Source organism: Corvus kubaryi, unplaced genomic scaffold (assembly GCF_017639235.1).
Source record: "Corvus kubaryi isolate FWS band 111438036 unplaced genomic scaffold, C.kubaryi_AGA036_p1.0 37385, whole genome shotgun sequence".
Taxonomy (NCBI): domain Eukaryota; kingdom Metazoa; phylum Chordata; class Aves; order Passeriformes; family Corvidae; genus Corvus; species Corvus kubaryi.
In genome coordinates, this window is record NW_024581127.1 from 31,165,531 (window position 1) to 31,179,588 (window position 14,058).

The window sequence follows — 14,058 nt, forward strand, 5'->3', positions numbered from 1 at the left end:
GAGGAGAGGAGAGGAGAGGAGAGGAGAGGAGAGGAGAGGAGAGGAGAGGAGAGGATATCTGAATGAAATGAAAAATTATTCATAGTGGGCAAAAAGAAATATAAGTAACACCTTGAGCTATTGCCTGGTCACAGAGGTGTGGCACGATTTATTATTCCATTTATTGTGAGGCCCTCTTCTGAGATATTCAGAACATTATTAGTTATCTGTAATCAGAAATACATTATTTTTTCCATATATACTGACCAATGTTAATCACACACTGCTGTCATTTATGGGTACCTACATGAATCAAAGATTGGTGAAGGGTGATAGAAAGGTGTGAACTTACAACCCATTCTGAGTCCAGAAATGAGTATTCAGATCTTATTTTCTTGGCCCTTCCTGCCACTATTCCCCTCAACAGTGTTATAAGACAGGTTTAATGTTATTATTTATTTATTTATTCATCTACTTACCTTTAATCATTTGTTTATTTTTAACAGCCTCCTTCCTCCACCTTGCCAACACCAACAACTGACATTCTTAACCTCATCAAGACCAGGATACTCTCTATCATTATAATCATGCAGTGCTGATTGGGAAGAGGAGGGAATAAGAATGCCCTTACTCTTTACTGCATCAGGTTCAACAGAGACTGTAGGGTATTTCCCAAAGGGAAAAGCACTGAGGGCGTTCTGATTCACCCTGTTGCTGTACAAAGAGGTGACAAATCTTCTCTGTACATAGCAAATTGCTCTCCATTTTGGATAACTGTTTACAAGTTTTCTTTCTTTGCCACTATGGGGTCTAGATGTTTACCACAAGACAAATATTAAGTTACTGATAAGAGCTTGAAAGGCATTCAAAACACTCCCATGTATGAGGGCAATGTCCTCAGAGTTAATGGAAATCCGTCTGGGAATTTTTGCTTTAGAATATAATTTACCTGCCCTAACTTTATCTAAAAATAGATATCTAATCTAAGTTAATCATTTATCTATATTCAAAGAAAAGAAATACTTTCTTCTGAGGAATGAGTCATCCTGTCCTAGGGCAGATAAATCATTCTGTATATGTGTTGCTTTTTTCTTCATTGAATATAATGAGAACCTAGAAATATATATTAGGTTATATCTTTAACTCACACATAATCAAAATTAAGGGAAATTAATACTGCATGAAATCAGATGGGGCTAAAAGATCCTAAGATACCTTTAGTTCTGCAGCTCATGTAGGACAATCCCCTTTTCTTTCACTTCACTGAATATGCAAGACTTAATCTCCACATACCAACTCATTTACAGCTGAATTGTGAGGAACTTGGGAGCCACTGTGGATTTGAGAGATGGACAGCTTCCTGTGTACTATTTTTAGGCAGAAAACCTTCTAGTCTCCCCAGTCTTGAGACGAAAGAGATGTACTTTTAATCAGCAGCAACAATAGCAAGAAGAGGTCGTTGAACAATTTTTAGAGAATTACTTGATCTTCATGGAGCTGAAGAGTTTGTGCACCAGTATGAACATTTTCTTCTCAGGGTTATAGGTTTGAAGTGTGTGCATCTGAAATCCCTCCAAAGTTATTGGTATTTGGATGAGTAATAGCCTGTTTCTTTCACTACACTTCATGCTAAATTTTCCTGCAATTATTGAAGTCATCATTAGCCCTAAAGACAGAAGACCAAGTTTACATGGAGAAAAAAAGGCTTGCCTATCTCTCACTTGTGCAAAATGGTCTAGTAAAAGACATTATCACTATCCAAGGGCCTCACCTCATAAAATTCAAACTCATTAGTAATGTTTCTATTGAGAGTTGCATTTAAAGCCCACTGGGGCCAAAGAAAGGACTTTCAGAAGTTACAGGAGTAATCTTTGCATTGAACATGCTGCTTCTGTGCTGCAGGAGGTTTTCACTGAAAATAGCTTGTCAGAAAATCCTCAAACTTTTCCCATGTCTGAATGCTGAACTCCTAGTGCAGTGAAATCCTCAGTTGGGTTATACAGCCAGGCAGGACACAAGGGAGTAACATATGAAAAGAGGTGATTCTCTTCAGGTGGAAGCCAACTTATAACAAAATGCAGAAGGCAGAGCTGGGGTAAAATATTTAGCACCATGCAGAAGATATGGTTCATCTTCCTATATGAGTTGTCCCCTGGGAGGAAAAAAAAAAAAATGAAAAACTGCAGTGAAAGGGATAGAATATGTATGGATGCCGAAATTTTGTGACCTTCACCATGAATGGGTCATGACCTTCTCTGCCTAAGGAATTTTTCTGTGTTTAGACATGAAGGTGCCTGTAGTCTTCTTGTGTCTTCTTGTTTTCAGCAGGAGGTGAAACATGTGGGAAGGAGTCATTGAGCAGATGGTTTAGGCACCTAAGCAGCCATGTGTGATGTTGCTGAGTATCCATGTGCTTTTCCCATTATTTTTCACTAGCAATTAGATAATCCTGCCAACAAGTATTTCATCTGAGCTAACCATAGCATCCAGCATCCATTCCTTGGTAAGCTTCTGCTAATAGGGATTAGTAGTCATCAGTCAAGGATGACACAATTCTCAGTATGTAGAAGGAGAAACAGAGATCTGCCTGACTGCTCAGCCATGCCCAGAAACCCAAACAGGCATACATTTCCCATTACTTATGACTTCTGAGCCCCTGTTCTTGACATAGGCAGTGTGTCATGCTGTGAAGAGATAACTTGATTTAATGATTTATTATAAAAGACTAATGTGAGAGTCTTACTGTGGAGACAGGGAGGTGCTCTAAAAATCATATGTTTTCTGTAATACTTTCCCTAGTTTAAACTTTGGGATTTGCATTTTTAACACTTTTAAGTGTGATCCTAATTCACTTCCATGGTACTTCAGGTTCTTGGAAACCACTGATGAACTTGGAGGTTTTATTTTTTTATGTTTCTGTTGATAGCTGCATTTTACTTATATGAGAAATTTTTTTAGCTCCCAACTTTTTGACTAAAATTCCAGAGATCCTCTGCCCTCTGGGTAGGTTGAGGGAAGGTTGGACCAAGGCTTTTTTAGGACAGAGGGTGCATGAATCTGAACGGAATGACTTGGAACTGCCTGAGGTACTTGTCAGTGTGTTCTTGCAAAGGAGGGTCTAATTACTGATGTCAGTTGGTCTCCGAAAAGGTTTGTATGTGGTCCATGAAACAAGGACGAGGAAGCTGAATCTGGACCAAACACAGCAGATGATTCCTTTTATGCTTTCATATGGCAGGCCTTGGCAGCACTGTTAAAATGGAGAGACTGACAGCGGTTCCAACATAAAAGCCCATTTGCACAGGGATTCATCATGTTAAGTCTTTTAATTTGCCTCATACTCGTATCTGGCACTTGGTAGTCCCTGTCCTCTTTTCCCTTCCCCTCCTGAGATGATTTTTCTAATTTAATTTAAATTTGCTTGACTGCTTTATTGAGGGAGGCTATTATATTTTCATGCCAGCAGTTGACACGGTAAGGTTGTGTTGCAATGTATCTCCACTCTCAGGTGTCTGTACCTTCTTAAATTTACAGTTCCCTGATATGAAAGACTTACTTTTGCACCAAAGTGATGCTTGGTGACTCTGTGGAAAAATTTTGCCTCCTCCACAACTCAACTCCTTCTCACCTTGTGCTGTAGGTGGACAAAACAGCGCATCAGCAAAAGTCCCTACATTATGGAAAAGGAGAAGCTATTTAGGAAGTGTTTGAGTTCAATAAAGTTCTATAATTCACCAGATAAACCAAACAGTTGCATGACATCGCTAAATTGAAGTGTTGGCCAAATCAAAAAAGAAGGGGCTGGGAATAGATGATGTCTTAAACCAGCTCTGCTGCTGAAGAAAATGTATGTTGACCTGCCCCTTAAGCATTTTGTGCATGGGGGAGTTTTAAAAACAGCCCTGAGTCTGCTGTTAATGTCTGCCTGAGGACATAAATTCATGTGCTCCAGACCAAATTGTGAAATTGAAAGACAGTAAGTGAAGGACAAATGTTCAAATGTTAATTGAGTACTTAAAAATAACACGTCAGCCTTAGAAATCAATTTTTCTAGGGCAAAGAGGAACAGAAGAACATGGTTTCCAACTAAAAATAGGAGCTGAAAATCTGGAGATACCCAAACCTGGAAAATGGAATTAAAAATTAGAAGGTAGATGATTACAACTAAATTTAATTAAAAAACCAAAAAAGCTGTCCTATGCAGACTATGTTTTTAATTGCTTGAACTTACCTTTAAGAAAATACTTGAGGCTTCACAGCTAACATGCAAAAGTCTGAGTTATACCTATGGGAACCAGAGCAATTCTCCACATGACTAGGAGAACAGCCACAGACACTGCCCTCTGCCAATACACCAATGGGCATCCTAAACATTCATGCCACTTTACATCAATTCTGACACCACTGCTAGACACCCCAAAGTGAATTAAGGACAAGGTAGCAAGTGTAACTTGAAATTCATTTGCTTTTGTCAGTTCACATCAGATCCTTAATGTCATCTTCACAGACATCTCATCTTTAATATTAATAATCTCTGGAGTACCATGCTAGCGTATTCTGTGAGCTTTAAGACCATTTCAGACACCAAAAAACCCCCAAATCATATTTATCAGCGTACGTATAAGGTTTGTTGAAGGTATTGTTAGAACTTATAATCCCTGCATTACTGACATCAACATTTCATTTGAGGAAGGAGATTCAATTACAATAGGAACTGTATTTGTTAAAAAATGAGATCACTTCTGATCTCCTTATGCTCAGGGTGGTCAGTTAGGAAATTGCAATAGTGGATTCCTCTTTCCTTTGGTTGCAGTTCTACTATGGACTTTTGCATGGAATTTGTAACTCCTACTATCTATGCCTTTGTGGGTGGTTTGTTTGTTTGTTCATTTTTTTTTTATATATTGGGAAAGGCAGAGACGTCTTTAATATCTATGATTATCTTACTCAAGCATTATTCTAACAGTTCCTGTCTGTCGGCTGTGGCTTAAAGCCCACATGTTTATTTTCTATTAGTAAATCTTTGTGGCAAAGGAACTGTTTTAAAATACTTTCATGTTTTTGGTTGTAGTCTGCCCAGAGAAGTATTTGGACAGGGACTTATAAGGCCTTCATAAACTAGCAACCTCCAGAGAACCAAGCCTGCACACATACATACATGTTCAAAGTCTGTGTGTGTGTGAACAAATACATACACAGAGCTTTAACCATAAGATCTGCATCTCTTTAACATGAATTTAAAGGATAAATGGTAAAATCTACTGTTAGCACCCATTAATAGCAATTTGTAATAAATTGTCCAGTCTCAGATTAAGTGAATAAGTCTTCATTTCTAAAGATTGAATTAAAATTCATTTAAATATCTTGAGAGGAATTGTTGATCTTGATAAACACTTCGTGGAACATTTATTGAAATGGGGATTTGTTTTTTAATATCTTATTCTTTTTAGCTCCCAGTTTACAAAAACTTCCTCATATGTGGCTGTTAATTTATTTGAGTTTCAGCCAGTCCCAGAGAGAGAAAATTGAGTGGGAAAGGTGGCTGATACAAGAGAAACATAAGCTGTAAGGGAAATAGGGAAATAAAGGAGTGACATGAACATAATTTGTCTCAACTGGGTGTTTCACACCTATTGTAAGTTATTCTGTCTTCTCCCTGACCAAAGCAATAAAGAGCACAAGCCAATGCACTTGCTTATCTCACTCCTATCCAATTCCCCAGCAGGTTGGGCTTTAAACTATTTTTTGCAGCTGATTTCTGTTGCCGCAATGAAAAATCTTGTCCTTGTTGTGTTTCTTCCAACAGGGATTGCACCTGAGGGACTCCAACATTTTCCCATATAACAAAATGACTTAATCTGATGTGTTTTTAATTAAACATGTCCAGTGATAAATTTGGAGCAGGCAAGGTCAGAGAAGCTCCCATCTGTTTTGCAGCTCTGTCCACAGTACAATCTCACAGTCAGGAAAATGCATTTTCCCACCTGCTGTCTGTTCCTTTTTGTGTTACTTTGTTGATTGTGTTGCAAATCTAAGGGAGCTGCCGACCTTTACTCCCTTGGGTCTGGGAAAAGGATTTTGACTGGTCACAGTTCTTCTGCTGTTGCTGGTGGATTGACTGATCAGGTCAAAGCATGATGACGACATAAAGGACTACATAGTGCTTTCTCCCAGGCAGGGAGACTTAGATACTGATAAATATGAGGGGATGGCAGCCTGGATTTCAAAAGCAGGTAGTTACTCAAGAATATCCCTAATCTATGCTCAGTACCCTCTTGTTATGATGCCATATCACGATGACATCCAAACTTCCTTGGCTAAAGGCAGAAATGCCTTTTCTGGAAAGGACTTTTTTTGGGCATCCACAGATGATCCAGTTACTTCTTTAATTTGTGTTGTGAACATTATTGGATGGGAGTCCGGGTCATGGAATCACAGAATAATTTAGGTCAGGAAAGCCCTCTAAGATCATTGAGTTCAGCCATTAACCCAGCACTGCCAAACCTACCACTAAATCATGTTCCTAAACACTGCATCCACAGTCTTTTAATGCCTCCAGGGATGGTGACTCAACAACTTCCTTGGGCCCTACTTGGATTTTCAATGATGATTAAGTATCAAAATCCATGACTGAAAATAAGGAGAATGATAAAAAAGTGTTTTATTAAGTCTTTGTTAGGAGGTTTTTATTTTCTCTTGAACATGAGAAAGAACTTCTTTTGTATGCAGGAGACCCAGCACTGGAACTGTTTGCCCAGAGAGGGGGTAGAGTCTCCCTTGCAGGAGATATTCAAGAACAATCTGGACATAATCCTGTTCCATGCGCTTTGGGATGACCTTGCCTGAACAGGGAGGTTGGAGCAGATGACCCCACCGTGGTCCCTTCCAGCCTTACCCTTCCTGTGATTTTGTGTTTTTTGATAATCACTCCTTTGTCAGAGTGGTATCACACTGAAGAAACAAATCCATCAATCTAAATTCAAGCTAAGGAAAATGCATTGAAAAAATGTAGTCTAACGTTTGGGGTGGGACTTGGGGCTCCTCTGAGGTCAATTTAACAGTACTGATGACTTCAGTTATGCTTTTTCAGATAAGTCTGTGAGTACAGAGGAGGAATCTAGGTGAGGTGAAAGAGATGATGAAAACTATAGATAAAAGAGACTGAGTAAGTGTCATCTGTACTCAAAGTAATTAACAGTTGAGAGAAATTAATTAAGCCTAAGTATATGAAGCTTTGAGAGTGAGATAATGAATAATAAAATTGTATTATTGAATTGGTATGAGGTTTCCTTTGATGCAATATATAGGCAAATATTAGAGGATTCTTTTACTAGTAATCCAAGTTTAACCACTTCATATCTTTTTATATCTCTTTGACACTTTAGTGTTTCTGAGATATAAATCTAAAATGAACAATTGTAAAGTGATATATATAAAACCACTGTCTTTAAAGTAAAAGAAAATGGTGATGGTACTCATAAATATAGGAACCACAGAAAACTATGAAGGGTGATTTCCTCACACGGTATGATTTTTAATATTTTTATCCCTAAGAATTATGAGCTCAGGCATCACTGTCAAGAGTATAAGAAAGCAACACAAAACTAGAGATGAAAGAGTAGATCTTTTTTTCACTGGTTCTGAACCATCTTCTCTACAGGACCATAATTCCTACTTCATTCCAAGAAACATTCACAGCTGAATCAGAACCAGCCCTTTATTCCTTTATTTTTCTTTGTACCAGCCAATGACTACTTATGTTAAGATAATACCAGCTTAAAAATATTTAGGTCGAATTCAAGGCTTGTTCACTAACTCAAAGGAGTCATAACTAACAAGAGATAAAAGTCAATATTACAAGGTTTGGGAGAACTTATTTCACTTCATTTCAATTGTGTAAGGAGACAATGACTTTAAGTCAAGAACAAATGTGCTTGTGTTACACTCGAAAAAGAGGCAATTAAAAGGAGCAGACAGTAAATAGCCAGAGGGAAAGAAAAGATAGATCAAGAAGAATGTCAAACATCTACAAAGGAAGATCAGGAGTGGTGTATAGAAAAATAAGGAATAACATAATTCAAACAGAAGAAAAAAATATCTAAGCATGTGTGAAGATTCAGACTAGAAATATCATAAGTTCAGAGGTGACAGAAGAACCTTTTTTGGGTAGAGAAATTTAAAAATCTACATGTACCTGTGTCTATGTGTACAGGTATATTTGGAACATTTACATATTTATACATGCATAACTACAGTATCTGTCCTATTGTGGAACAATGAGGCCATCCAGGGTGAGTAGCATGCCTTCTCATTCCAATATGTAATATGAACAGTGGACTGATAGATTTTATCAGGAGAATGAGAGGTTCCAATAAACTCAAAATAGCTTGGAAACAAAATAAAAATAGAAAGCTAAAAACTGCTTAATTAATTTCCATTTGCTCTGGGTATTCCCAAACATCCAACAGCCCAGAATGTCAGTGTTATTGTTGAGAATAGACTGCACTATATATAGTGAAAATCTGACTAAACAGAGTGCATCGTAAGAACTCATGGACACGTGTAATTGGGACAGTGATTGTCCCTACTGAGGTCATAATTCACCATCGCCAGGAGGAGAAATGTCTTAAGAGAAGAAAAACAAAAACTGCACCACAGGATGCTTGATGGATATCATATCAGGTACACACTAGTGTTCTACTACTCATTAGTTTAGTTTTTGGGTGGAGGAAAACTCTGATTCCCCACATGAAGACTTGGTCAGAAGCAGAAGAAAACTGAGTGAAGGAAAAAGGTTGATTTGATCATCTAGTGGTTGGGGGTGCTCTAGGGGTTTAAAATCTTGGTTCTACCCCGAATTCAATTGCACACAATACATAGAAGAGTTTCAGCAGGAGATACCATGGGTTTTGGTACATCAGTGAAGGAAGTTCAAATTGAAGATGGCTAACAAGGAAGAATATTAAAGCAACCTCTTTCACTTCTGCTTTTTTTGAAAGGTTTCTTTGTTGATTATATGAAACGTGCTCTTTTCTCAGCCTTCACACCCTACAGCTGGGTTCATAAAGCAACCACAACAAACTCTGGATTAATTGGTTTTCATGAAAGGTGAGAAGGGTTTTTATACTCCAATTAGCTCCCCCTAGTAACAGGATAGTGGCCCTCAACAGAGGATAGTACAAATATTAGCATCAGCTGGTGCAGCTGAACCTAACATTACTGTAATAATAGTTCAGGATATTGTTGTGAGATCCAGGTGTCTTTACACAGGAGTTAAAATCTTTAAAAGTTTTTATCTGATACAGATTATGAAACATGGAATGATGATCTAGAAGGAATGTTATTGAAAAAATACTGTGGGAGAGGAAATCTAGCTGGTCTTTATATCGTATTTCCTACATTTAAAGGAAAAGCATTATGAAAATTTGTCTCACTGCTTAGCATTTATGAAATATGAACATGAGAGAATGCAGATGCACATAAAATAATCACATGAAAAGAAATCTTATGAGCAGCATCAGCTGTAACTGTACTATGTAGTCTTTTCTGTTATAACCATCTAAGTCCTACATTTTTTTTAAGTCATACAATTATTTTTAAGTCTGTCTGCTTTCAGAGTGATTTATGACTCTCAGGTCAGGTGAATTACCTGGTACCACAGGGAAGCCTCCTGCTAAAACAGATCTCTCTCTCTCCTTTCTCCCCGCTCCAGAGAAGAGTGATACACTTCATTTGAGGTTCCTTTGTTAACCCTTCCAGGTTAAGTACTTTATAATTCCTAAGTTGTCAGCCCCAAGCAGCACTGACAGGAGAACTCAGAAGTGTGGTGTTCTGAAGGCAAGACATACAAGAAGTTCTTCAGTTAAATTACGGTCCTCTCACCTTCTGGTTTAATTCACTTAAAACTACTTAGTGAAAAGCCTCTTCAGCTATAACTATCTTGTAAAACCAAGGCATCAAGAGCTAAGTGTCAGATTGCCAGGGCTCAATCCACTGCAACTTGCTAACATATTCTATGAGCTATTACCTAAACACTCAGGGATTTAGTCATAACCCTTGTCTGAGGGTGGAAAGGAGAGTACCACTGAATTTGATCAAGCTAATCTTTATCTTCCCACTGGCTATAAAGATTTACTAAAAATAGAACTATAAAGCTGAGGAGGAAGGTGCTGTTTAATCACTATGTTTGCTATCATTCTTACTGTAGTACACGACTGACATCCTTTAGGCTAGTGCTTAAATTCTGCACAAATAGGTCACCAAAAAGTGCTGAGATAGTGTTTTGGTCGGCAACAACTTCAAAGAATGTTGCTAATAAAATAATAATAATGCAGAGTAATTAATGCAAGTCATGTATTTATATTTCTTTTGCAACATACACACACACAACGCCTACCATATCTTTGACAAAGTAAAAGTAACATCACAAAAAATGTTGATCCAAACTAATCCTTCATCACAGTAATAGATACTCAACCAAAGATGAAGTCAGAACCTGGTGAATATAGATGATTCAGCTGATGATAAAGGAGCCTGCATCAAGGATTTATTTCATGGGTTGCTGAACAGACTCCTTGCCAACTCAATGAACCATATAATCTATTCATACTCATAAATTCTTCAAGCTCCACATAAAATTAATTAGACCCACCTTTTTCCATAATTCCCATAGAAGTTCTGTTCCAAATCTCCTCTTTTCATGTTGTTGGAATATACCTCTAGCTTCCAGCCTAAAATATCTCACAGCCAGCTTATGATAACTTTTATCCAATAACACAATTCATCTGGCATAGTTTATATTCATGCATTTCTCTAGCAATCAGTTAAAAAAACAGATCAACCTCATTTGGTGTTTAATTAGAGCAATGCTCTCCTCCACTGCAAGTACCGGAGTATGTCCTGGTACTATGCTGTCCTGTCTCAGTTGTGAGGCGTCTTTGGTCTCCAGGTGGAATTTTTAGAAGTGAGATTCACAACCATCAGATGGAGATTTAAAACAGGAGATGGAATTTAGTTCTCATATCTATCCTTTGCTTCAGTCTACCTCTCCTTAAATTAAAGCACCTAGGGAATGGATTTGAGAAGCACAAATTTTTGTCATGGATTTTTTTCCTTTTTTACCTGTCAATGGAGGAAGGTACATGGAGATTTGGTCTCTGACTTGGGTCTGTCACTCCCAAACTTTCTGGCTTGATTTAATAATTGTGGTTACTTAAATATAACTATGAAATAGTGCTTTCTGTGATTTTATTGACAGAAAAGAGGGATCCAGGATTTGTCCCCATCTTGGATTCTTTTAAATGGAGCATGTCTTAGCCATCTTGACTACAATGAGATTTCTGCTTTTGCAGGGGGAGAAATGAAAAGCAGTAAGTGTGCACTCAACCTTTCAGCTGGTCCTCATGCTGCCAGCAATGCACAGGCAGCACTGAGAATGAGGTGAGCCTTAGGGATAAAAGACTGCCAGATATTCAGGGTATATTTAGTGTCTATCTGTTGTATATTGATTATTCTTTTGGAACATCTCCTAGAAGACTTGCAGAAGTGAGAGATAAATTACTGTTTAATTTAGTCCCTTTTCAGTGTCAAAACCTAAATAAATTTTGACACTGAAAAGTGATTAAATTCAGCAAGGATATTTTTAGTGGTCTTTTTGTATTTATCTGGAAAAGTGAAATATTAAAAAACTGGACTAAATTTTAACCCTTGCCAAGAGTTTTGAAAGTTTCAAACTAAGGTTCCAGACTGACATGTAAAATGAATGGTCCCTCTAGCTTTTCACCTGTCATTTTTTTCATCAATTTCCCTTGTGATTATCTGTGGAAAACTATGAACAAAACTGGTCCTAGAGATGAAGATTCAGCTTAAGAAACAAGGCCAAGTTTATTCTGAAAGAAAAAAAAATATACAAAATTGTGCAATATAGCAATATTACCAGATGTCTAAATCCCAGAGACTTGAAATGAAGCACACCACCAAATTCCTTATATATCTGGTGAGCACTGAAATATGCCCACTGAAACTGCCAATAGTTAACTTTACTCAAATTTTTCATATATATGAAAAAAAAAAAAGTTAAATAATTTGTTGGGGGTTTTTTTGTTGTTGTTTTGATTTGTTTTGTTTGGTTTTTTCCCACAAACATGTCATAATTTACTTATTGAAATTGCTGAAACCAGGTACAAAAAGAAGCAACCCAACTCCAAGCCACCCAAACATAAAAACAACCTACATTTTTTTATCCACAGACTACATCTGATGTAGAGACTACATAGAGACCACTCTACAGTATGTAGAGAAAGTGAGCTTAAGCAAAACAATCTTTCAATTTTGCAATCATTTTATCTGTTGTCTATATTTATTTTGAAGTAAATTGAACAGTCATAAATATTGAGCAAGGAAGGTAATTTTATAACAGGGATTTTTTTTGTTGAACAAAAAGGCTATTTAATGCATTAAAGTCAAGAGTCTGCTTTCTCTTACCTGTTGTATAGCACTTTTAGGCTTAAACAACTATTTGCTTGTGTGGATTCTGTCTCACCCACCATTAATCAAGAATTCAACTCACCCTATCTTTTATATCCAGGATGTACAGGTCTGGGACTAGCAACCCTACCCTCAGGTTTTTCCCAATTTTCATGCACCATGATCCACTCTCATGCAGATCCAGCAGCAAAAGCATATTCCAGTTGATTGGCTCTTCTCAGCAGAAGGCACCATTGCTGCCACAAGACAGTGAAAGCTATTGTAGTTGATTTCATGGGACCTGGGATAATTCACTCTGCCTAAATCACACACACTAATTTTGAAAGAAATCCACTTGCTGTCATCTGCTAGAACACATTCAATTTAGATAAATCCTTGAACTGGGATTCTTATGCATAATATATGCTGTTAAACAAATAGAGGCACAACCATGACATTAAGAGTGTCCAAATTATTCCTTAGTTTTAGCATCCTGGCTGTCCAATTTCTTATCTAAACTATTACAAACAAAGGCAGAATTGGAAGATTAAAATTTTCAAGTGACTGCTGAAGTTCAAAGAGTGCTTGTATTTTAATAACAAGTACTGTACATATTTCATGGAAGTGTTCGCCAGCTGATCTATATGTTAATTAGCCTGCCATTTGAAAAGGAAAATTATTCAAGTGCTTTCATCTCATTTCCAACACAAGCAGCCATGCTGAGTACATTAGGAAGCATCATTCCTGCATATTCTGGAGTCAGCTAAGCTCCTTTTTAGGCACTAGAGAGGAAAAAAAGGAACAGGACTGATAGCCAATTTTATGGCAGAATGATTTTCAAACAGAAAACAATCCATTAAAAGAAAAAATAATCTAAACTCTCCATAGGGAAAAAAAAATCCTTAGGATTTTCTGTTAAAAAATTGTGATTACAGCTATTATCTATATGAGGGAAAAAAAATAGGGAAAAAACCCCCAAGATTGTCAAAAACGCTTCATGTGAAGAATTAGAGAACTGAAAGTATGCTTGGTACAGATGGGGATGCTGAGAACTGGAGAGGCAGAGGAAGCAGGTGAGCAGCATCTGGCTCTGGCTCCCTGCCTGGAAGATTCTCATCAGAGTCACTCGCTGCCTTCTGGCAGAAAATGAAAGTGACAAGAGGTCGGGAGGTGAAATTGACCAGAGTGCTCAGTTGGCAGGAAGTTGAGAAGATACAAAAGTCTCCATTTGCCTTCTCCAAAAAGAATTTCTTAAGGTCTTTTAGTTCAGGGGGTGGTGGTGGAGAGGGAGGGAGGGGAAAAAAGAAACCTCTAATCATTTTAATTTCTCTTTCAAATCTGATACTTGCTTAGGTCACAAATTTGTTTTCCTGGTCAGATTTGGAATGAAGTCTTCAGGCTTCAGCATTGTTTCTGTGTCCTTCTGGAAAACAGTTATGAGAAATGGAGGAGAGAGAAGGAACTCGGAAAGGGATATGAATGCAGCTGACCATTGCCTCATCTTCCTTCTTCTTGTGATCCAAATACAGAAATAGGAAATGAGGAACCCTGTTCAAAAACGTTCCTCGGGTAAAAATGTCCCACAAAGATCTCAGTAACAGCATGTTCCATTTA